The following is a 26,854-nucleotide window of genomic DNA, read 5'->3' as shown; positions in this document are numbered from 1 at the left end:
AAAAAGAAACCTCTACACAGTCTTTTTGAGTAATTCATTAACTTTAAACAATTTCTTACTTAAAAAAATCCCCAAACCATAATGAAAAATATTGATGAATTTGGCTACATAAAAAATTTTAAATGGTTGTGTAGTAAAAAGCAGCAGAAACAAACACAAAAGATAAACAGGGACTTAGGAAAGGCATTTGCCACACATTACATGTAAAATGCCAATTTTCGACATGAACTTTTTAAAACGAGAAACAATGAACCCAGTGGGAAAATGAGTGAAGGCCATAACTAGGCAAACTAGTAGAAAAATAACTGCAAAAAATAAAAAGAAGCTCAACCTCATTCATAACCAAAAAAAATGTAAGCCAAAACAAATATTTATTTTTCACTTATCAGACTGAGAAAAAAGTGTAAAATTTTATACAAGTCAGATTTTTGGTATCATATAGCCATTATAGAGGACATTTTGTAAGTATCTTCCAAAAACCTAGAGTGTATGAACAATTTGTATCAACAATTATGTTTGGAATTTATTCTACCAGTATAATCATATAAGTACAAAGATGCATATGTATAAATGTGATCATTGAGGCTTTTTTTTACATCCAGAAAAGGGAAATAGAAAAAAAAAAATCCTTAAGGCCCATGATGTGTGCTGAGTCACTTAGTCATGTCTGACTCGGCAACCCCATGGACTGTAGCCCACCAGGCTCCTCTGTCCATGGGATTTCCCAGGCAAGAATACTGGAGTGGGTTGCCATTTCCTCCGCCAGGCGATCTTCCCCACCCAGAGACTGAACCTGTGTCTCCTGAGTCTTCTGCATTGGCAAGCAAATCCTTTACCTCTGAGCCACCTGGAAAGCCCCCAAGGCCCATGATAGGGGCTGATTATATCAATTATCATATTTCAGTGCAGTGAATAGAATACTATATAGCTATCAAAATGAGTGAGATAGATTTGTGTATCTGATGTAGAAAGTTCTGTGAGCGATATGACTGTTCTTTTTTTAAAGGAAAGCAAAGTACAGAACATATCATGCATAAAATGAGACACTATGGATACACACATTTATATGCATGGGCGCACTTTTTTTTTTAAAGTTCTAAAGGGTACATAAAAAAACTATTAGTAGTATGTATCTCTGGGAAGTAGATCTGGAGAGACAATTAGAGAATAAAGAGATGTGTACTTTTACTTTATACATTTCCATAACTAGGCACTTGTACCACATACATATATTACTTCTATGAAACATTAAAACAGAAAAAAAAACTTTTAAAGAGATTTCTTTTCAAAATTATGACACAACAACACTTGTATAAGCTTTATATGCAAAGAATTATACATCACACTGCCTACATGTGTAAAACAGAATCACACCACCATGCTATAAAGCAGAGGGCACTCAGCTCATTGTTCTGTGGTGACCTGGATGGGTCGGATGGAGCAGGGGGTGGTGAGGAGGAGGTCCAAGAGTGAGGGGGATATATGTGTACAAATAAATTACTCACTCCGTTATACAGCAGAAACTAACAGGACGTTGTATAGCAATTGTACTCTGACAATCATATATCAAAGTTTGCTAACCTACAAGTAAAAATCTAATCTATAAGGATGTTTCTTATATTTAGTAGTTATACCTACAGAAATGCCTAAGAAATTGCATTATTGTTGACCCCAAAACTCTTTTTCTCCTCCTCTAGCCTTCACCTACCAGGGTGTGAGGGAAGATGTTGACTATAATCAGGCCGAGGACGAGGTCCCTTGACAGATAGTCACCCAGCAGAGCTAAGTCTGAATAAGGAAAAATATGTTCTTGATGTTGACAGATGGCCTCATTCCATTCAAAAACATTCTTAAGATGTAGTGTTAATGTTTATTTTATAAATTAGAAAATAAAAATCTGACCTTTTTTAGTGAATCACTTAATCTTTCTTTTTTTCTTTCTTTCCAGATTTGACACCTGATAAGCTGATCTACAATGACTGAGGTTTTATCTGACTAAGTCACTGAAGTCATCCCAGAAGGTCTGCATCCAGGTAAATGTCTTACACCTGCAACACTGCATCTCAGTAATTTTCTCTAATGTGGCAACAGTGAAGGTAACACAAAAAGCCATACAGACTATTGTCAGGTGGCAGAAACAGAGGCAGTAGAAAAGAATGGCATTCTTAGCCCATTCCTTCCAATATATAAAGGACATACATATTATTAATAATATAAATTTACTTTTTAAAGATTTTTTTGATGTGGACCATTTTTAACGTCTTTATTGAATTTGTTACAAGATTGCTTCCATTTCATGTTTTGGCTTTTTGGCCCCAAGGCATGTGGGATCTTCTCTCCCCGACCAGGGATTGAGCCTATATCCTCTGCAGCGGAAGGGGAAGTCTTAACCACTGGACCACCAGGGAAGTCCCCCCAACATGATTTTAAGTATAAACAGTGTCAGAATCGGAGAAGGCAATGGCACCCCACTCCAGTACTCTTGCCTGGAAAATCCCATGGACGGAGGAGCCTGGTGGGCTGCAGTCCATGGGGTCGCAAAGAGTTGGACACGACTGAGCGACTTCACTTTCACTTTTCATTTTCATGCATTGGAGGAGGAAATGGCAACCCACTCCAGTGTCCTTGCCTGGAGAGTCCCAGGGACGGGGGAGCCTGGTGGGCCACCGTCTATGGGGTCGCAGAGTCAGACACGACTGAGGTGACTTAGCAGCAGCAGCAGCAGAGTCAGAATTACCAAGATATTCATGTACTGATGGTAAACCATGTGAGAGATTTGCAGCCCCTTGGCAGGGACCTCCTCACAGTCATAGGTGGCTGTTCTGAGCAGTGCTTTCTATGCGATGTAGGGCTTTAGGAGAGAAATGACCATGCTTTCTCATCAGCCACCAAATGGGCCACTGGGGCTCTGTGATCCCAAGATCTCACTTCTTGAGGCATATGTCTAAAGACTATAAACCCTGAAACCACCTATTCACGTTCAGAAAACCCGAATGTCTCAGAGTTTCCTTCTTACAAAAGTCTCCCTTACTCCTTTAAGGTATAGGGAAAAGGTCTCTGAAACTGGGTACAGAGGCACCCTTTAACTCCCAAGCAGTTTAACCCCTGGTAGACGTCAGCCCCATGGAGTCACACCGCGGGGCATTCCACTCAGAACCTCAGAGAGCAGCTAGGGGGGTGCTCTGTCGGTTCAACTCCTATCAACAGACCGTACGAGATTTTTCATAGCAAGACTCCTTGATTTACCCAGCTGGCAGGATTTTTTTCTCCTGACATAAACTCAGCTCAAAGAACCAATCCTCAGCTTCCCAAATTAACAGGAGAGACATTCCCTAGTTCCTCCAAGGAAAATGAAAAGAGTAGCTTGTCCCTTTCTGAATGTGTCATGGCTGGATTTTTTCAAAGTAGAAGGTAGATAAGATAGGTGGTGGGTAGGCAAACATATGTTAGAGGTAACTAGTCTTTTTGACTGACAAGTAGGAAACACTTGCTGGAAGGCAGTCCACAGTGGTGTTAGAAAACTATTTAGGACTGCTTTAATCTTGGAAGACAAAAATAGTAACGTTCTGCAGAGTTCTGCCGCTGGAAATCTTTAGGGGTTTTTTTTATTAGGTGTAGTTGAAATTTCAGAAGCTGGGCTATGCACATTTTCAGCAAAAATCCAGCTCTGGGAAAATATATTAAAATATATGTCCCAGTTAGGAAGATACAAAAACTAGAAGCTTTCTTTTACATCCTAAGAGTACTGGACAGAAGGAACTCTTTACATATTCACCCCCTCAGCCTTAAAGCAGAAGAATCAGGATAATAATGCAGGGGTGTTCCTCCTGGAAATGGTCCTTAGATCAGCCTCTCCTCCTGTATATTGGAAGCCCCTAAGTTTCTGATTAACATTCACACATCTGTAGTAAAACTTTCCAAATAACTATGACATTTTGCTTACAAATAAGAAAACACTGAACAAAACATCCTGTACAATGTTAAACGTTTTTAGACTTTTAAGTTTCAGATGAATGAGCAAAAACATGCTTAATTCTAAGAAGTTACTTTCCACTGAAGAACTAACATCATACAATTCTTCCACTAACTAGCAACTTTGCCTTTGGAAGAATCTCCAAGCCCCGTCCCAACCCATGGTCATTATATTGAAATACAAAAAGTGTTTTCCTAGGGCCTTCTGAACTTTGTATTGTCACTTTAAAACTTTCATCAACTTACAACTACAGAACTTTGATCTTTTATTGATTTCAACCAGTAATGAGTAAACAGCATTTCAGAGCTTGTTTTATATTGTAGAAACAAAAATACTTAGGCTGAAACCTACTTATGATAAATGGGAAAACGTGGTTAATACATATAAAAGAATAAAAATATTCAGGGGCTTAAAATCGATGGTAATCATCTGCCCCATGTAGCTGTTTACATTAATTATAAATGCGTTTAAAAACTGAGTTCCTCAGTGATCCTAGCCACATTTCAAGTTCTCAATAGACCCATGTAGGTAGTGGCTACTGTGCTGAATAGCACAGATATAGAACCTTTCTATCATCATGGAAAGTTCTACTGGACAGTGCTATTATAACGAAATTATTAATAATGCAGTAGACTTTCATTGCTACTTGGTAAGAAAGTTTTGGGCTCTTTTATATGTCTTTGGAAATTTTAAAATATTTTTTAAATGCTAATTTTCTTAGCTGTAGGTTATCTGGTGCCTGGCTCTCACAAGCCCCTTTTCTCTTTCCTATTTATTTGCATATTAAGATATGTGGAATTAAATGTTTTGCTTAAATGTTTATTTAAATATTTTATGTATTCTTACAAAATTAGAGGGCTTTGTTTCCTTAAAAATTGTGAAAAGTTGTACACGTAGTTATGTTGACCTAATATATGGCTGTTAGCTTTTTTACTGAATCACTGACATCTCCAAGTAAGCAAAACTTGAAAAGATGTAGGATCATTTTTAAAGGCCAGTATTTTTTCTTTGTTCTTTATATTCTGTAAGATTTTATTTTTCCTACAATGATAGATGGGTCTCAATCATATCGACTTTACTAAAGCTTCATTTTTTTTTAAGCAACTGAAGAACCAAAAAAAATAACTATTAGATCATTTATTTCCATATCATTTATGGAAATGTGTAATATCTTAATAGTCTCTGGATTTCCAACTAATTGTATAACAAAGAATAATAGCTTGTTTATAATTTAGTTAATATAATCACCCCCTCTACAGTGTAGACTTAAACTTCTTATTCACCATTGTTCCTCTACTATGATCCCATCATTTAATATCAGTTTCAATTATTTTCCAGTCACTTATATCTAGCAGTTCAATTAAATTTGGTTCCTGGACTAATGGTTATATGTTACATAAGGTAAGAAATTAAAAGCAAATTTATCTTTGAGTCATTGAAGCATCAAGGATTTGAAATAGCTATATAAAAAGCTATGAAAAAGACATAACTACTCAGCCAATATTCCTCTACACATTTAATAGTATCATTTTTCAGTGAAAGCATAAATAATAGAGGGTAGATCCAGTTTTGAATTGTTAAATATGAATCCAAAGCTTACCAATGAAAAAAAGGCAGAGTAAAGGTTAGCCGTCTGTGGAGTTTTTGGTTTTTTTTAATAAACCAAAAAATAGCTTTTCTTTATAGAATAACAGGTTTACTGTAAATAACCTATCATCCATATAGTTTACTCACAGTAACATTCATCCTAGGTTTCAATAATATAGCTAGATATGCACACCATACGACTATATAGGAGATTCTAATTTAAACTGGATTACCATTAATATTTTTAATAATTAAAAGAGCTCAGAGAATTGGCCTCTAAACTTCACAGTTTGGCTTTGCTGGCAGGAAGCACTTTTCACCAGTATTAGAAGTGCTGTCATCCTCTCCCTTTTAAGGCTCTTAAAACGATTTAGATATATGAGTCATTTTTTTTAAAATTCAGGGAATATCTAAAATATCTCAGAAATGTAATAGTACAGTACAAACTTGGCAGATGATAACCAGTTATCTAGAATTAGGTCTTTGGCACTTTTCCAGATTTGAAACAAAATATTGGACTCTCCCAGGGCGTCCCTGGGACAAGAAGAACAATGTCACATCGCAAGTCCAAAGTCCCATCGGAAGCAGCCTTCCTTCTCCTTTTACCCAGGCGAAGCCAAAATACTTCTGCACACAGCGCTGGCCGCCATAAAAAGCAAATAAAGCCACTGTAGATAAAAGCAGGCAGTGGGTGAAGGCTGTCTTTTGACCTAGTGTCTGGACCTTGACCCCTCAGTGATGCTCCAGGCCAAGGGGGGAACAGGATGGGCATTTTGCTGCCTCATGGTCTGTCCAGTGCAGTCAGGATGCAGAGAAAGGATAGAACAACTGTGTCTTACTCAGTGCAAAGAAGGAAATTCTCTGGCACCTGCTTTGGCAGTGTGAAAGCAATGCAAATTCAAGTCATTGATGAGAACAGCTTCTTATGTGATACAGAAGGTTATTCTGTAACAGTAATGGCCCAGCCATCGTTTATTCAGCTCTAAACCATTAATGAATGCTCATCTTCATTTTATGTAGAACATATTTATCTACATATAACTGGACAAATAGGGAATGCTGAAAATGACCCTGTGAAAAGTACTGACCCACAATGCATCTGCTTGGTTTGGGGCAATTGAAATAGTTAGTATAGGCTCCCTCTGGATTTATGCTAGAATTCTGATTTAATTAGATTGGTGAATTAGACATGTAGCATCTGAACTAAAGAGTGAGAAATACAACATGAACCAGTTCAGTGAAGAGAAATTTATGCTGTGAATAAAATAATACATGTCAAACAATTTAAAAATTGATTTTAGCTTCCTTTGTATGGTAAATGTAACAGATCCTAATTTGACATCTTAAAATGAAGAGATCTATGCACAACCTATTTTGTGATTTTTATCTTCTGAGGAGGATGTTTTGTTATCTTTAACCTTCATTTTTAACCATTTTCTTCTTTTTTTCCGTTACTATGGTATAAACATCCATCAATCCATATTTATATTACATGTACATGTATATGTATTTTATATATGTATAAAAAGATCTCAAGAGAAAATAATGCTTCAATCCTCCTCAACAATTCATTCTAACAATTAAGAACCCTTAAGCTAAATAGAATAATTCATTTCACAGGAAACTTCTTTTCAATATGTATAATTAGTTTTAGTTAACTTTATTAATGAAATGTCGCAAATCAATTAGGTTTGCAATAATCAGACGCTGAGGACCCAAGAGGGGCCATTTCCGTCACAAGAGGGGAAGGTGACATGCAATTTAGTTGAGAAGCAAATGTAATTAGATTTGATCAGTTGAGTATTCCTGGCCTAAAGTGGAATCAGGCACATACCCAAGCCTGAGTGAATAGCTGGAAAGAGGTAGAAAAAACAGCATGACTTAGAAATGTCTTCATGGTCCTATTGACCTTTAAAACCACAGGTAGACAGGTTCTCTTCTGACAGGGCTATGCTTAATTTTTTTTTTTTCAAATTTAAATGCCTTTAGGGGGAATAGTACATGAACTCAACTATTTGTCACAGCCCCCAGCAGTCCTTAATGATGCATCACACCTATATTTAACTGTCTAAATCCTGATGGCATTTCAGTTTGCAACTACTGTGACCCAGAAGTTTATTACAGAGCAGGTGTGGCGTAACCCTAAAGTTTCTTTCTTCTGACTCCAAAAATACAAAAATCAAAGAAATGTCATGAGAGTACAGTCTTCTAAATGAAAATTATATTAAACACAAGGCATTCCTATTTAGGGCTGCAGTTTACAACAGATTCTGCTGTTATTTACTCAATAAGTATTTTCTTTGGACACCTACATGCCAGTTACTATTCCCAACATAAAGGACAAAATGTGAGCAAAGCAGACAGAAATCCTGACTCTCATAGAACATTCCAGCGCATTTGGACAGGGAAAAAAAGCTAAAGTATAGAATATGTTGGATGACATGAAGAATGGAAATAGAGTGTAGAAGAGTGAGGGAGAAGGGTGCAGTTCTAAAAGGGGTTTAGGGAAAGCCTCCTTATTAAGCACAAAGGAACTGTGTGGAGGAAGATGGGTCTATGCAGAGAGCAGCGCAAGTGTGAAGGCCCTGAGGCAGCAAGGCGTTGGCAGACTTAAGACACAGCAAACAGGCCAGTATCCAGAAAGCAAAACTTGAAGGGTATAAACTGACAGGTAGACTAGAGACATAATTTAGAATGGATGCTAGAAGAGGGGAACAAATGACATTTTTAAACTGAAATGGTTTCATGATTGAAGCTGCTTTGAAACGTAGTGAAATATTTTCACAGGAGAGATTTTTGAAGAGAAGTCGGGTACATGATTCAATCCCCAATGACCGGTTCAGTAGCCATCATCATCAGTGTCTACGACTCGAACTCGAATCATTAAAAACCTACAATTGATGTCAGTTCCTCCTGGACCACCCACTGATATGTTTAGCGCCTTTGGTATACCTCAAGAATACTTTGCTATCACTGACCTGTAATCCCATGTCTGTGTGCCTGAAAATAAAACCCCCCATAACAGAGATTTAGTGGCGCATGGCATCACCGTTAGATTATTGTCAGTGAAGGTTTTGCCTTCTGACACTAATATACCGATGAACTTAACAGTTCCTGGGGCTACCACTGAATGCAAAATGATTTCATACACTGGGTATTCCATTTAAATTATTTTCTCTTCAAGTCCAAGAAAAAGAAAATTCTAAATAAAATGATATGTTTGGGATTGTATACATGGCATCCATCCACATATAACTGAAATAAAATAATTTAATGGAAAACTTCAAATTCTACCACCTCTAAAAACATAAGACAGTCTGAATGAGAAGGAACGATTCTGACTTTGTATTATTTTTTAGTGGTGGTGTTTTCTCATAACCCCCATGCCTTTTTTCCTGTCCTGCTATTCTTCAAGATTTCCTAATGAGGATTAGAGAACAGGCATATTTAACAATCTGTATTTGCAGGCTGGAAACAAGAAAATGAAGACGAATAGTTTCTCTCCTGCTAATTTGATTTTCTGCAGCTCCTCTCCTACCAGCTTAGACAAAGGACTTACTTACTATTTCCAGCTGATAGGGCCAAGGACAGAATCATCTGTGATGTCATGCTTCCCCCAAATAGGCCCATGCCTTACAGGCGTCCATTAGAGACGTCCCCCAGGTGAGAAATGAGAAGTGATTGTGGACAGAATGAGGGGGCAAAATGTGATTTCCTTTATTCTAGAAAAACAATACCCAAGAGCTATAGTTCAAAATGCTATAGTCAAATATTTTTGTACATTTCTCCTGTGCATGAGGAGAGTTATAGGGCACGCAGTTTGAAGTGGAAATGCAGATTTGATTTCCAAAGTGGTGGTGATGGAAGGAGGCTTCAGGACAAGGCTGTGCTGAGTTGACAGGAGATAAGGGACTCGGTCCTTACGTGTTAATACGTGACCGGCTCTCTAAACTGAAATATAACCCCAGAAGAGCTTCTGATACAATTTCAAGTCCCAGGGCTGCTGATGGGATAAACAATTATTTACAATGATGTAGGAATTTATTTCCCAGGACCCCTCATATCATTGACATCTCATAAAATCAGCCCTTGCCAAAGAACTAGAACATTCTGTGAACATACAACATGCAACTTTTTTTTTTTTTAAACATGCAACTTTAAATGAGGAGTTTTCCTTTTCTCACACAGAAACATGAAAGTTGGCTTGAATTGACATGGACTTGTCCAGGCGAGGGCCTGTGATTTCAGGAAGCACGTATCTCTTTTGAAACTCAAGTGTCCTTGGAAATTGCTGCATAAAGGCCAAACTGCCAAAGTCTAGTCCTTCTCCTCTGAGTAAAACTTTTCAGTTCTATGTCAGGAGTTGGTCTTTGTGCTCGCCAGTGGTTGTTGCAAAATACCTCAATGTTCACACTAAGCCCAAATAGTACTGGGAAGACAAGTTGAGTTAAAATAACACCTGAAACTTAATCAGCATTCTGTCCCTAATAAAAAGCTAGTTGGTCACAGCTTCCTTCAAATTCCTCTCCCTCAGATTTTTCTCCTGAAAGGAGACACTACTCAGCATTTTAGGCAAAACTTATCTCAGTCCTGGGGGGTAAAGTAATATAAGGGTTGAAAATAGCATTTTAAGCATCACATTTTTTTTCTTTCAATTCCCTGAGGTAGAACCTATCCTTAACTTCATCTTTTTAACTGCCCTGCAAATAGTTTGTAGTTAACTCTTATTTCAGGGTAACTTTATATCTTCTCAGTCTAGTAGAGTTGCAAACTTAAGTCATCATCCTGAGCAGAAAAAAATAAGTGAGATTTATAAAGTAATCAAAATGGTACAATATTCTTACTCAAAAAAAATAAAAATTCAAGAATGAGTCATCTTTAAAACTCTCCCAACCTACAGTCTAGTTTCATGGGTGAAACTTTTTGGGAGATCAGTTTGGGAAGAGCCTAATACTGTTTCATATACTGGGTCTTATTGCCTTCTTACAACACTTAAAAATAACTAGGATTATTGCTGTTGTATTATATTGCTGGGTTTTTCATGCAGACACAAAGAGAATGCATTAGTTAACATCTATTAAATTGGATGCTTACTTGGTCAGGCACCGGGTCATTCACTTCATCTCCATTTTCTTACTTAATTCACAAAAACAAAGCTGCAAGTTAGGTTTTTCTCACCAGTTTTCACCATGATTCTAAGGCGTCCATCATATTGCTAACCGATACCAAGACAAGAACTGGAATCTGGGACCAACTCCAACATCCTAGTTTTCATTTCTCCCCCAGATGTAACTCATCAAATTCTCCAAAGACTGAGGTCTTCCTTCCTCTGTTTTTAATTAACTGCTACACTCTCAGCATTTATATATGTGTGTGTATACAAGTGAGGACTTCCCAAGTGGCTCAGAGGTTAAAAAAAAAAACCCACCTGCCAATGCAGGAGACACAGGAGACGCAGGCTGGATCCCTGGGTGGGGAAGATCCTCTGGAGGAGGGCACGGCAACCCACTCCAATATGCATGCCTGGAGAATCCCATGGACAGAGGAGCCTGGTGGGCTACAGTCCATGGGGTCGCAGAGAGTCAGACACGACTGAAGCAAATTAGCATTACCACAAGTAAACACTGTGTGAATATTTGATTAATATGTTTATACATCATTAGATGCAAGTATAAGCTAGCATAATTTTGAATAATAATAGAAGAGTCAGGAGGTCTGAAAGTAATGTTCAGGATTGGGTAAATCAGATATTTTTCTGTCACATTTCAGTGAGAAAATTGTTAATTCATATGCCACCAGTCATACGCAGAAATGCAACAGGAAATGAAAAGCTTAACCACTTTAAATAATGTGGTCATACATGTAAATCCATGGCTGATTCATATCAATGTATGACAAACCCACTGGAAAAAAAAAAAAAAAATAATGTGGTCTCTAGTATAACATATTGCACTGTGAATTAGTTTCCTTCTGCTGTAGAACTGATCATTTGGGTTACATAGATTCGCAGTAGAAGACATTACAGAACTGTCCTTAAATCCTAGCTTTGAGATCTATAGAAAACACTAGGCAAGCTGCCTGAGAAGACATAGAGAACACTTTTTAAAAGGATTAGGATAAGTTATTGTCCCCTCTGTTAAATATTAGCCTTTGAAATGAACCCAGCTGATCTGCTAAATAGCACTTGCAAATTGTTGTGTTTTAATAAAGTGACAGACTGAGAGAGAAGCCACACAAGACCGGCTTATGCTTCTGGAGGCTTTCCAGGCCAGGAACATCATGCAATAACGCCTTTTAAGATGGCAAGGCTTATAGCATTACACCTTGCCTGGCAACAAATGTATCCACTTACTCCAAATGCAGGCGTAATTAGAATCTATGAAAATCCAGCCTCGAAATCCCAAACCCTTGGTGCAACACATACTCAGTAAATTATAGCTCCTTACCGCTGCAGTGTTTTCAGCCGTTCCATTTAAGTGTGTGAATATATGCGTGTGTAGTGTTTTAGGAGGCCCACCCCATAAGGCTACGGAAAGGTTTCATCACTATTAATCGGGTGTCCTGTAAACATTCCCAGAAGGCTCAGAGTCAGCGCTGCTGGGGCAGAAGGCAGACCCAAAGTGGGCTCTGCTAGCGAAAACTCCCTGGCAAACGTGGAACCCAGCGAAAACGGGAGACTCAACTTGCAGTCAAGACCACTAGCTATTCCATTAATATAGCTTCAACCAGGCTAGCCCAAGACTCATGCGTTTGTTTATAAAATTGCAGCAAAGTCTTATAAATTAAGCGTGAAAGAGCATTAATTTTAGTCTAACATTGGGTCACCAAGAAAAGAAATTCTTGTTTAAAAACCCTCATAAAAGTAGTAAAATTGGTGTTCTAAGAACTATTGGCGGGGCAGGGCGCATCTTAAACTACACTGAGAATTGAATTGCTTTGGGTAAGAAAACAAATGCTTTATATTTAAAATGAAGACAGAGATCTTAAAATATATTGGGGGAAAAACTATTTTCCAGAAAACAAATTTGTCCCCCGGATTTGTGCCTGGCTGTTGATTCTGTGTTTCTGAGTATGAAGGCATTCTCGGTTGTCTCCTAGTCAGAGGGGGAAAGACCTGGCACCCTTCCGAATGGAAGGGTTCCTGTTAGCTTTTCTCCTTCATTTCCTAAAGTGTTGTGATTTTTATTCTCTGCTGTTATGTTTTTAGAAGATTTTAAATCTTAAAACACAGAAATAGGTGTTGAAATTGACACGTGAAGGACAACCAGTTGAGGATGATTATTTTAAAATAGGTAATACAGACCTCTAGTGGTTGAACAGCTTGAAAACCTCTGCAGGGAAAGGAAATGGTACATCAAGCGCTTGCATTTTAAAGAGGAAAGACAGTTGCTAGTTAAAACTACTCACGTTACAAAATTCACATATTTCCTACATATTGAAAAAAGGTAATAATGTGTAGCCAGGAAAGATGCAGCGCTTCCCATCCTTTTAGAGGCTCTCAGTTCTCCCCAAATGAGCAAGGACCCTCCCATCAAAGTCCCAGCAAGGAGTCTGAATCTATCTTGTTTTTCTTCTGAAAGGTTAATATCCAATTCACGTGTTACAGGTATGGAGCTAGCAGATAGTAGCTTTATGTAAAATAGATTTTATTTACCTTGGCACACAGTTTTGCCTCCATGAGCCTCTTCTTCCTCTAAACTCCAAGGGCTCCCTCTGAAAATGCAACAGACCGACGCAGCCACTGCTGGCCTGTCCCTTCCCAGGTTCTCTCCCCTGGGCCGGGGCTTGGTGATTGGGGTGGTTTGTCTATATGAGGGGCTAACTGTTGGATCCCTGCACGAGCTTTGGTGATTACTAAATGTCTCTCTAGACCAGTCCGTCTCAAACATGAATGAGTACACAAATCACCTCGAAAATCTTGGCCAAATTCAGTAGGTGGAGTGGGGCCTGAGACTGCTTTCCTAGAGAGCTCCCAGGTGATGCTAATGCTGGCATTGCAGGCCCACATGGGGAGCAGCAAGGGTACTCTATAATATCTCTATTTTTTTTGTATTAAACTTTGTGTTTTACTGATTTTTTCATCGTTTTCTTCTTTGTATTTTATTGGACTCACAAAATTTAATTTTTTACTTTATAAGACTTTTAAAGTTCTCTTTCATTCAACTATGTACACATATCTCTGGGAACTTGCTACTCGAGTAATGTAAAGTTGATCTTACATTTTAAGAATGGATTCGGTGTCATCTGTTTAGTTTGATGAGTTCATGGTGGTTGTGAGCACCTCGCTAGCACTTCAATCATTAGGCATTTGTAACTACCATTAAAAATCTGATTAGCCACACTTGGAGGGTGCGTGAGATCACGTTTTGTGCATGCCAAGAAACTACTAAGCGTCCAAAGCAACATCCACATCGTAAAATCAGGCAGAATAAAAAGCACAAGCTGAAACCATAAGAGTCAACGGGTCAGAGTAAAATGTGGGAAAAATATTTTTCAGATAAAATGCATCGTCTAAATAAGTTCCTATCATAGCATGTTGTCAACCTTAATTTTGAAATCCTTAATTTTAGAACTTATGTCATGCAATAGTCTTGAAAGCCCTCTTGCAAACTTTTAACATCTAATTTCAAATCAAAAATAATATATTAACAGGCTGTAGTATGGAGGGAGTACATAAATTATCATTGCCCTGCATGAACAGTAATTCACAGGTTTGGCTCAGATATGACTTGGATGAAATAATTAACTATGTACAGTACTTAACAGTATAAAAGTAATTAATCTAGCTGCCTCATACTGGTTTGGCCTAAATAAACATACAATAAAACAGCCATATGATTTTATTATATCTTCACTCACGTTCAGTTCAGTTCAGTTGTTCAGTCGTGTCTGACTCTTTGCAACCCCATGGACTGCAGCACGCCAGGCTTCCCTGTCCATCACCAATTCCTGGAGCTTGCTCAAACTCATGTGCATCGAGTCAGTGATGCCATCCAACCATCTCATCCTCTGTCGTCCCCTTCTCCTCCTGCCTTCAATCTTTCCCAGCATCAGGGTCTTTTCCAATAAGTCAGCTCTTCCCATGAGGTGGCCAAAGTATTGGAGTTTCAGCTTCAGCATCAGTCCTTCCAATGAATATTCAGGACTGACTTCCTTTAGGATGGACTGGTTGGATCTCCTTGCAGTCCAAGGGCCTCTCAAGAGTCTTCTCCAACACCACAGTTCAAAAGCATCAATTCGGTGCTCAGCTTTCTTTGTAGTCCAACTCTCACATCCATACATGACTACTGGAAAAACCATAGCTTTGACTAGATGGACCTTTGTTTACAAAGCAATGTCTCTGCTTTTTAATATGCTGTCTAGTTTGGTCATAGCTTTTCCTCCAAGAAGCAAGCGTCTTTTAATTTCATGGCTTCAGTCACCATCTGCAGGGATTTTGGAGCCCCCAAAAATAAAGTCTGTCATTGTTTCTATTGTTTCCCCATCTGTTTGCCATGAAGTGATGGAACTGGATGTCATGATCTTAGTTTTCTGAATGTTGAGTTTTAAGCCAACTTTTTCACTCTCCTCTTTCACTTTCATCAAGAGGTTCTTTAGTTCTTCTTCGCTTTCTGCCATAAGGGTGGTGTCATCTGCGTATGTGGGGTTATTGATATTTCTCCCAACAATCTTGATTCCAGCTTGTGCTTCATCTAGCCTGGCATTTCGCATGATGTACTCTGCATCTAAGTTAAACAAGCAGGGTGACAATATACAGCCTTGACATACTCCTTTCCCGATTTGGAACCAGTCTACTGTTTCATGTCCGGTTCTAACTGTTGCTTCTTGACCTGTATACAGATTTCTCAGGAGTCAGGTAAGGTGGTTTGGAATTCCCATCTCTTGAAGAATTTTCCAGTTTGTTGTGATTCACAGAGTCAAAGGCTTTGGTGTAGTCAATAAAGCAGAAGTAGATGTTTTTCTGGAACTCTCTTGCTTTTTCAATGATCCAACAGATGTTGGCAATTTGATCTCTGGTTCCTCTGCCTTTTCTAAAGCCAGCTTGAACATCTGGAAGTTCACAATTCATGTACTGTTGAAGCCTGGCTTGGAGAATTTTGAGTAGCCACTCACGTTACTACTTTAGTAAGTTGGAATTGTAATATTTCAGAAGAAAGATACCTTTCCTTTTAAAAAAATGTTTCTTTTCAAATGTTGATCCACTAACTATAAGCTGAATGAATTCTATATGCTAATAATTTGGGGCAAATATTTTCAACTAATAGTATTACGCATTCTGCTTCACAGGAGTTTGGTGAATATGGTCATCTATTTCAAATGAAGGTGTAAATAAGAAAACTACTTTTTTAAACTACTTTTTAAATCCACTTTTTTAAACTATAAATCACATATACTCTATTGAGGTACTACAGGTGTGTGGCAGTATGGCTTTTGCAAAGTGTTTCAGATAAATTTGCTTTTGCCCCATTGGTTCTGAGAGGAGAAAAGTTGCCTTTGGCCTAGAGACCCTTCATCAGTAGGTCCACAAGGTGAAGGACAGGGTTATTAGTTCACATGTGGTCAAAAAAAAGGCTCATATCCGTGTTCAGGCAAGAGAGGAGAGCTCAGGAGATCCTGTGAGCCTCACCCCACATGGGTCCGTTTTTCAGAGTCCACCCTGAATGTATGGCTGCCCCTTTGCCTAATCTTATAGACTGTAACATGTTCTACCCTATGTGCTACACTGATTAGTCATTATATTGTTACCCTTATTTCACAAGTAGACAGAGGAGGGGGCTGCATGGTTCTTCCAAAATAAAACATACAAAAAGTAGGTCAAACTCAAGCTGAAATGGAGTGAGAGGGGTTTACTTTATCACCTTAAACAGCTACTGAAATATTATATAGCCATATAGATAGCACTTTATTTACATGTATATATGAAACAATGATTTTCAAGACAGTGGGCATTAGCCATCAAAGGGCAGTGTTCTCTGAGTGGGGGGAGACGAGGAGTAAGCCTAGATCACTGCCTGGAGAAAGTGCCAGGCCATAACTCAGGAAAGAATAGTCCAGAAGGAGCTCCCAGGTCCCCCTGAGCTGAGGGGATGGAGCTGGTGTCCAGAGAGGCCAGGAGCTGGAGCTCACAGCGCCAAGTACCAGATGCTGGAGAGCCTGACAGAGAAAGAGCATGGAGATCTAAAAGGCCCGCCCTGCAGTGCTTGTGAATGAGTCATCTCCCAAAAGGATCAGAGGCGACAACCCCAGAGATGATCCAGAACCAGCATTTCCCACCAGCCAGAGGGGCAGAACTCAAAACTCATGGGGCATCAGGGGGCATACGTGGAAGGGTTTTGCTTCAGGAATAGGGAAAAATTAGACTAAATGCTACTCTAGGCTTCCCTTGTGGCTCAGATGGTAAAGAGCCTGCCTGCGATGCAGGAGACTTCCCGGTTCCTGGGTTGGGAAGATCCCCTGGAGGAGGGCTTGGCAATCCACTCCAGTATTCTTGCCTGGAGAAGCCCATGTACCGAGGAGCCTGGCGGACTACAGTCCATGGGGTCGCGAAGAGTTGGACATCACTGAGAAGCAACTTACACACACAAATGTTGCTCCGGTCCCGTCTAACAAGCTTAAAAGCCAGAACTGAAGGAATCAAACTACAATTTAACTGCTTCCCAGAACATGGTTGGAGAATTTATGTAGCGATACAAGAACATCCAATACCCAACAAAGTAAAAACAAAGTTCACAGTGTTTAGTATCCATTCAAAGGTTACCAGGCATGCAAAAATCATGCGAACAAAACTCCATAAAAAGGAAAAAAAAGTCAGTTAATAGAAACAGACCTAGTAATGACACAGATGATAAAATTCATCTACAAGGACACTGGATGACTATTTAACTACATTCCATATGTTCAAGAAGCCAGAGGAATGTTTGAACATATTGAAGCAACATAGACAATATTAAAAACTCTGAAATAGAATTTCTGGAGCTGAAAACTCAAACTTGGTTTGACCATGTTCCTTCCACTGCCCGCACCATATTCTTCCCTGTATCGTGAGTTTGATCCGAGCAGCCTCATGCTTCATACTTGCTTAGTACTGAAATTCCCAGGTGAGTACTCCCTTTAAGAGGGGCTCACCGTCTGAAGACAGCAGACTTCCTGCAGGGCTCCTCGCCGGCCCCTTCCCGTCCCACTGTGACTCCCTGCAGCCTGTCTCTGGCTCCTGAGGCACAGGGCACCGTTGTCGGATGGGCTGACACTCCACTCTAGCACAGATTCCTCAATAAAGTAGCAGCTAGAAGTCCTCAACATGGCATTTTCTGAATTATAGGAGTTTACATTATCGGTCCACTATTTCCTATCTTGATTTTCCATCTCACGAGAAAACTCTACAGCTTGAAAAAGCATGAAATTTGTTCTCTTCACCCAAAATGAAATTAAAATAGAAGTTAGTACTTTCGTAGCTCTCCACTCTTCCCATCCAAGGTACTACGTATAAAATCATGAAGTGTGTTCTTCCAGATCATGAAACAGTTAACCAAAATGTACGTGTTGCCTTGTTACAGAATTCAGAATATGCTCATGAGAATTCAACTATTTTTCCAACCAAGTTAAAAAATAAACTTACTTGTCTGAAAAGTTTTATTAGGGCTAGGACTTCCCTGGTGGCTCAGAATCTGCTGTGATGTAGGAGACCCGGGTTCAATCCCTGGGTTGGGAAGATCTCCTGGAGAAGGGAATGGCAACCCATTCCAGGATTCTTGCCTGGAGAACCCCATGGACAGAGGAGCCTGGAGGGCTACAGTCCGTGGGGCTGCAAAGAGTTGAAGATGACTGAGTGAGTAACATTTCACTTTAAAGATCCCAGGAAATGCATGTGCTAGCCAAATGTTACTATTCATCAGAAATACATCATATTCCTCCAGTATTAATCATGGGTAACCCTCAATGTACTGACCTAATCAATAGCACATATAGTCTCTCTATGCACTTCTGTGTGTGTGTGTTCCTAAACCACAGTGAATGAATTTAGAAAATAGTATCAGAAACACAAATGCAGCCTTGAAACACAAATGTGTAGATAATTTCATGCTTGGAATATCACATTTCACTTTAAAAACATTTGACAAGGAAGTTTACAAAAATAAATATCTTTCAGTATTTACTAAAAATATTTTAAAATTTAACCTCATCACTAGTTATATAACGAGGACCATTTGGTCCTTCTGGCTCTATGAAATGGCATCGGGTGCTTTCACTACTGACCGTCTTTTGGGCACTAGATGATATATTTGAATAAACGTTAAAATAACATTCCGTAACCAAATTTCACAGATTGTATGCTGTATTCACCTACATGGAGACATCACTTTAGTGAAATGCAACAACAGCTCTAGAAAACACAACACAACAGTATATTCTCCAAAATATAAAAAGGAAAAAGGAAAGATAAATTGCTACCAAGATCAAAGAATCAGGGAGATGCAGTCCTGGCTGCCACTCTGCACTAGTTCTCAGCCTCTGCACCAGACCAGTCTCGTGAGAGTTGCTTTTTCGTGCTTCTTGGTCCCTAGGTTCTCCAGGCACGAACTCTGGGGTGGGTTGCCATTCGCTTCTCTAGGGGACCTTCCCAACCCAGGGATCAAACCTGAGCCTGCTGCATGGGCAGGCAGATTCTTCACCACTGAGCCCCCAGGCAGCCCCCTCACATCTCCGCGTCTTCCTGAAAACCCTCAGCCATGGGTTTTGTTGCATGTGGAAATGGAATTTGGGGAGGGAGTTGTCTAATGACGGTATACTTGAAGTATTTAGTTTATTATAAAAACACTGGAATGGGGGTCTGCAGCATGTTGCTGGGGCTTGAAATCTGTTTTCTTATTTGTAAATTTGGATCCTAAGTCCTAGAACTAAATTTGATCTGCTAAAGACTTCTTCTTAGTTCCACACAGTGTTGCTTTTTTTTTCCCATTTACTTTAGTTGAAAACATTTCAAAATAGGATATTCCATTTAAAGTTTGAAATTTCCAGCTTGCCTTAAAAAAAACCCAGCCTGTGTCTCCCCCAGTCACAACTGACACAATCAAGATTCCCCATGCCCACATCCTCTGAGAAAGGGGAAAGGTCCACCACCATGCCTGCTTCACCCATCTCTGTTACTCCCAGCCCCTGTAAGTATTTAAACATGTGAACCCCAGAGCATGTAATTTCCAGGGCCCATTCCAGCAATAAAATGTTATAAATCTCTAATTCGAGTTGTTTCAATGGAAGCACAAGACTGTAGAGCATTATAGGTTACAGGTTCAACTACATTATAGGTTAAAATAGACTTTCGTCTGACAACAAAGACCCCATTGAGAATATAGCAATTGTGTATGTTTACAGGGATAAAGGGCATACATGCAGTTTATGGGTGGCCCACCTGGCAGGTATGGGATTTGATTATATCACGAATGCTCCCCTCCTACTCTCTCATGGCTTCTTCTTTGTCTTTGGATGTAGAATATCTTTTTTGGTATTATCTTTATTATTTTTACTGATGGTTCTTTAGCAATTCATTGTGATTTTGATGTTTTCATAAGAGGAGATAAGCTCCAGTCCTTCTCCTCCACCATTGTGTCTCTGCCTTCCCTGGTGTTTCTAAGGGCATAGATATATATTCCTATATTTCTCTCAAAAAGAAAAGCAATAAATTTGACCCCTATATTTACTCTTGTAGCACATATTTCTGTGACTTCCTGATCCACACTAAGATAAAGCTACACTCCAAACCTGAATCAAAAGTCCAGAGTTACAGAATGACTTTTTATGCAGAGAACATCTTAATTTGCTGGTATAACATGAACCATGTAATTTATCTAGAAAATGGCTTTAAGCTGATGGTTGGCATGCATATTACAATGCCTACTGAAATAGACTGATTTCTAAACATATTTTCTCTGGATTAGAACCTCTTCATATCCAAAATTATTATCATATTATGTTATGCTCACAAACTTCTAATGAACTTCACAAATCTGCCTGCTCTATTCTGAGTACAAAAATATTTAGCCTAATTTGTTTTTCCATTATTTTATACAGTAATAAAGTAATATCAGAAATGTTATTACCAGAAACAATATAATGTTTTATAATTATTAGACAGTGAATCTTGTGAAGTCATATTAAAAAAAAAACAATTACCACATGTTAAATCAGATAATTCAAGGAAGAGACTTATATGAATACTAGGGGAGCTATTGGCAAAGAAAGTTTTTTCTCTGCATCCTGCACTTTGAAGGAAATTTTTGCCATTTAATTAGGTATGATTCACCAACCAAAGGTCTATAGTGTGATATCTTCCCCCTGCCAGCTTAAAGTAAACTTAAAATTATCTGAACTTTAGATGTTTATACCTTCACTTATTTTAGAAATGGATCCTTCCTGGATCTTTTCCATTGCTTTACTGATTAATAACAAGTTGTATCACCATACTGGACTGGACTGACAGAGCTCTAACATTATTCCAATCTGTTTCTTGGCCATGTGTAATAATGTGACAAGTTATATACATATGCATAATTATATATTTAAAGTATAATTTTATGGGGTAATTCACCTAGTATTTGATGGAGACATATGAATATATATTGAAAACATATAAAATGACAGTAATAACAGATAACATTTACTGAATGTTTAGTATATAGCAATCTCCCCCCCTCCAAGTTTCATTTAACAGCAAATTTTTATCCTGTTTTAAAAGATGAGGAGACTAAGGCTCAAAGAGGATGAGTAACTTAACCAGTCACAAGTATAGTCAGAGGCTGAGCCAGGATCTTAACTGACCTTTGTGACTGCAGAGCCTATGGTTTGCTTCCTATGAGGCCTGCCAGCCAGCAGACCCTGCTAACATTAATGTTCCCTTTTAAGAGTCTCAGTGCTGAATATATACCTCTTGACATAAGATTAGCTTTCCACTTCAGCCATATATTAAACTTGTTTTTATGTTATATAGTCTATTCATGTGTATGGGTTGTAACAAGCTGTCTTTTGAGGAAACTATTTTAAATATAGAATCTCACAACGTTCTTACAAGGGAAGGTAGGAGTTTTAACGAGATAAATCTCGTTCCCATTTATCAGAGCAAAGTCCAGTGACGGTTTAATGATTTGCCTAAGGTCTCGATTTCTAGAACAGCAAAGAAGAAGCCACGCAGTCCTCCATCTCTCAGTTCCAGACTAGTGTTAGTTCTCTCTCCTTTTTCTCCCTCTGCTAAACCCTGCATCAACTGATTTCTGCCCTTCAACTTCTTGAATTATGTCACTTTTTACTCGAAGCTATTAGTTTTGTATATTTATAAGACTCAGCAGCAGCACTTACTGTATCTTTTACCTCCTAATTCTGAGTGTTTCCATCCGATCGCCTATTTTTGTACTTTATGGGGTTTTTGCTTTATTTCAGTTTTACCCCAATTATCCAGGAAAGGCTGCCTGCGTCTTTTGAAAGCTCTGATGTTCTCAATGAAAAGACCTTCTGAATGACCTTGCTTGTCTCCCATGGAGATGCGTATCACAACTTCAAATACCCCACTAAAATGTTACCCGTTTGGCATCAGTATACAGAAAAGGCTGCATTCTGTGATAAGAAGTGCAGTGGTGTTTTCCTAGTGAGAGAACAGACTTCTTAATGGGGAAAAGGAGAAGTATAATTTCCTCAGGTTTAGCTGGTATTTCAAACACAATGGTGCTTTTCTTGCAGAACTAGTCTATAAGAAATTTGTAGGGAAAGGACCACAGGAACCAATGCACCAATTAAAATTTTGGTCATGGAATTCTAATAATTCCCAGAAATGTTTCCCAGAAATGTTCTTCAGCTACAGAAACAACTACTCATTGCCCTTATGGATCATAAAAAGCAGTTGGGCAGAGGAGACACGTGACAGAGACTCAAACTAAGTAATTGAAACTCTGGTTCACAGACTTGGCGAGATTCTTGTTTGTAACTAGGTATGTTTATCCTCTCTTACTTTACTTGATTTAATTCTTTTTTTTTCTTCCATTTATTACTTGATTTAATTCTGAGAGCCTTAATGACAGGCTACATTCAGTGTATTGCTCCACAGAGAAAAAAAAAGCCTAAGGTCCAATCCGAAGATGAAATGACATTCAAATATTATAAAATCACAAAAAAGCCTAAGGTCCAATCCAAAGATGAAATGACATTCAAATATTATAAAATCACAAAAAAGCCTAAGGTCCAATCCGAAGATGAAATGACATTCAAATATTATAAAATCACAAAAAAAGCCTAAGGTCCAATCCGAAAATGACATAACATTCAAATATTATAAAATCAGTTGGGACGCTAATGTGGATTGCCACAGCAGTTGCCTATGGCAGTGATGCCACCAGGGGGCAGGGTTTGACTTCCGGAATCGCTTCCCTCCAGAGGCAACTGGGGTCACTATCTGAAAATAAAGTGAAGCTGCTCAGTCGTGTCCGACTCTTTGCGACCCCATGTACTCCATCCATGGGATTTTCCAGGCAAGAATACTGGAGTGGGTTGCCATTTCCTTCTCCAGGGGATCTTCCTGACCCAGGGATTGAACCCGGGTCTCCCACGTTGTAGGCAGACACTTTACTCTCTGAGCCACCAGGGAAGTCACAATAGGAACCAGCAAATCCCTTGAAGACCTTATGATGAGTCTAAGTTCAAATTCTCTCTTCCATTGTTCTTGTACAGAATCCTAGAATTCTGGAAAACACTCAAAGAGGATAATTTCTAGAAAGATCTGACATAACAGATATTTGGTCAGCTCACAATTTTGGACCCTCTACTAAGTATTCAACATGACCTTGAACCTTTGAAGGCCACCTGACAGAATTTTATCTTTTGAGGAATCTATAGTTTCCCTGGGAAGATATGAATATAATACATGAAACAAAAACCACCAACATACTGTATGATTAACTCATTCCTTGAAAGATGCAAACTACAGGTTGTCAGGAATTGAAAAGGGAAAAAATAAGTCCAAACTAGAAAAGCTTATCAGCAACAGCACCATGACGTCTTAGACCAGATAATTCTTTGCTGTGGGGGCCTGTCCTGGGCCTCGTAAGAGCCTCAGCAACATCTTTGGTCTCTACTCTCTGGGTGCTAGTAACACCCCCTGCTCTCACTCCCCGGGTCATGGGAACCAAAAATGTCTCCAGACACTGAGAACTGTCTCCAGAGGGCAAAATTACCCCTGATTAAGAAGCGCCAAACCAGAGTATGAAGAGGTGACTTTGCCAAAACAGAAAGAACTGAGCTTTGAAACTTTAAAATGTCAAAAATATAAGGATCTGCTCTCTAAGCCTCCGTTTCCTCATCTGAAGAGTGGGAATAATGGTGCCTTCCCTCATAGGCCTTGCCTTAGCTTGCCAGCTCTGCCACAACAAAATGACACCAGAAATGTATCTTCTCACAGTTTTGGGAGGTCAAGGTCAGGATGTCAGCAGGGCTGGTTTCTGGTGACACCTTTCTTCGTCACTTGAAGACAGTTGTCTTCTCCCTGTGTTCACTTGGCTTCTCCTCTGTGCAAGTGCGTTCCTGTCTGTGTGTCTCCCCCTTACAAGGACAGCAGGCATACTGGACCAGGGCTCCAACCTCATGGCCTCCTTTAACCTTAATGACTTCTTCAAAGGCCCTGTCTCCAAATGCAGTCGCTTTGGAGATTCAGACGTCAACCCGTGAATTCGCTGTGAGCCTTGATCAGTTGCTCAGTTGTGTCTGACTCTTGGCAACCCCGTGGACTGTAGCCCGCCAGGCTCCTCTGTCCATGGGGTTCTCCAGGCAAGAATACTGGAGTGGGTTGCCATTCCCTCCTCCAGCGGATCTTCCCAACCCAGGGACTGAACCCTGTGCCTCTTGTGTCTCCTGCACTGGCAGGCAGATTTTTTACCACTGAGCCACCTGGGAAGTCCCATGAATTTGTTGCGGGGCGGGGAGAGACACAGCTCATTCCTAACAGGACTCTTACAGAGATGAAAGCAAGTAGCACAGTACTTGGAATACAGTAAGCATTCAATATCATAAACATTACTATTGTTAATATTAAGCCACTATTACCATAAGTCCTCTACGTGAATCAGATACCAGGAGAAATGGAGAAGAGTATAAAATGGTTATACATTGAATAAGTTTATCTGAACACTTGGGTGTCACTTTATGCTAAAGTTACACAGTTGAAAGGTTTAAACAGATATTTCCCCCACTGACATAGATAATTATCTCAAAGATGTGCTGGCTTCCCTTATGCAAAGGTCAAAGGGCAGTAGATTCAGCATCTCTAGCATATGATGAGTAGTAAATGATCCAGAAATAAATGTTTAAGTGCTTTGGGAAATTTCTGTGTATAAAGAAATTCTATGTAAATATTTCTCCAAGAGGAGGCTTGAGAGTGATAATTCACATTCACCCCCTTAATTTGATTTATAGGCTTCACCAGTCTTACAAGAGATAAGAACAAAAATAAATTAGGAAAGAAAGGAAATAAACAGTTTCAAACAGTCATGGTCTTCAGTTGGAACCAAATAACTGTGGAGATTTTGAAACTGCAAAGGAACATGGGCCTTCTTCTGCCAAAAATATTTATTTATAAAAACTAGAGGTTAGGTATTTCCACCACACTGGCCTATCATATGAAATTTCTGCTGGCTCAAGTGGACCCATGCCGCCCCATATCCTACTGTGGGGTTTTCTCCTTAACCACGAGTGCTTTCCAATTGGAGGCTTGTAGCTTCAAGAAACAGAACCGAGTCAGCTTAGCTAGCTAGAAGAACAAGAGGAGAGGTTTTATATCTTATGAAAAAAGGGAAGCGCTAATAGGGTTGTTGTTATAGCGAGCTCAGGAAGAATAGAGTTAATGTTGACAGTTGCTGAGCTGAACAGTTTTACTGTTGGTAATAAAAGCAGAAATTGCTTGCTGAAGGTGAAGGCAAGGAAAGATAGGAATTGCTATGGCAAAGTTAAAAACGAGATGGCGTGGCACAGAATGTTTGAGGACATTCACCGAATCCTTAGAGGGTTGTTGCTGGGTGAGTTACGTGCAACTCACTGCATAGCTTTTGTGCAGAAATGCTGTAATTCCCCTTTACAAACCAAGGGACGCATTTATTCTACATTTACAGGAGAAACAAACAACCCAACGTGAAGAAGTACTTTATCTTATGCAACTCTCGGAAAGAGTTCGTTTTTCCCTCCTGCTCAGACTGCACACAAATACTGGGAATATATTTTAATTTCAAATCTGATGTGTGACATCTGGTACCTCATTTATGGCTAATGAAGTTTTCACAGGAAGCAGCAGCCACTGGCATCTCATCGTATTTTTCAGTTGGCAAAGTGTTTACCTTTCATTGGCCCAGCATCTATGCCTCTTATCACAGGCTGATTAATGAGAAAACACAAGTAGCCCCACATAGAAATGAATGGAGAGGTAAATAATGGGAGATAGGATGGTCTGAACTTTTCAATTAAAATCAGTGGTGTAGTATCATTGTAATTTATATTTTAAAATTATACAGGTATTCACCTGTGGCTGATCCATGTTGATGTTTGGCAGAAACCAACACAATACTGTAAAGCAATTATCCTTTAATTAAAAATAAATAAATTTAATTAAGATAATTTTATAGGTACTCAAGAGAATGATGAGAGCTGGAACAACTGTTCAAGAAGCTTACCAGCAGTGCCTTTTTAGACCCCCTCTTTGGGTCTTTCCACCTCTTTCCGGTCCTTTAAGCTTCTTCTATTTTCAGAATCACACGCAGTTTTCTAATCCTTCTTACCATATTTGCTTGCAGGGGAAAAATTAGTCACTTACACCACAGTGTGATTTTAACAATGCTAATGAAAGTCTTAAAGCTACAGGACCTCATAGCATCTCCACATACATGACCTCATCTGATTCTCACAATGGTATTGTGAGCCAGAAGGGACAGGTATTTTTTGCTTCATTATCATCATTGTTATTTATCATTTATTATAACATTATTATCATTTATTATTATCATTATCATCATGAGCTTCACTATCGTCATTTTCCAGATGAATAAGATGAGTCACAGGTTAAGTACAAAACTAAAGCTCCATAGCTCACGAGAGGAAAATTGTGGACTTGATTCTGACTTTTGACTCCCAGCCCCACGATCCTCTACAACCTTTAACTCTGACTCTCACCCGAGTCAGCGTGTCTCCTCCCCCAGGAAGATCTTGGTTCTAATGAGAGTACAGAAATGGGTATCACCATTTAATGGGTATCATCCAGCTAAATGGGTATCATCC

At 39.2% G+C, this 26,854-nt stretch overlaps 1 protein-coding gene across 4 annotated transcripts in view; it reads left to right on the top strand.

Moving 5' to 3' along the window:
- Nucleotides 1-26,854, top strand: part of AGTR1 (angiotensin II receptor type 1) — a 50,985-nt gene that overhangs the window by 8,005 nt on the left and 16,126 nt on the right. For all 4 annotated transcript variants that reach the window (XM_043474069.1, XM_043474068.1, XM_043474067.1 and 1 more), the window contains exon 2: nucleotides 1,949-2,033. The gene's annotated coding sequence lies outside the window, so the exon portion shown is untranslated. The remainder of the gene's footprint in view (nucleotides 1-1,948; nucleotides 2,034-26,854) is intronic.

Source organism: Cervus canadensis, chromosome 7 (genome assembly GCF_019320065.1).
Source record: "Cervus canadensis isolate Bull #8, Minnesota chromosome 7, ASM1932006v1, whole genome shotgun sequence".
NCBI lineage: Eukaryota > Metazoa > Chordata > Mammalia > Artiodactyla > Cervidae > Cervus > Cervus canadensis.
Note: the sequence above shows the minus strand (reverse complement) of the source record. Positions and strands in the feature narration are given on the sequence as shown.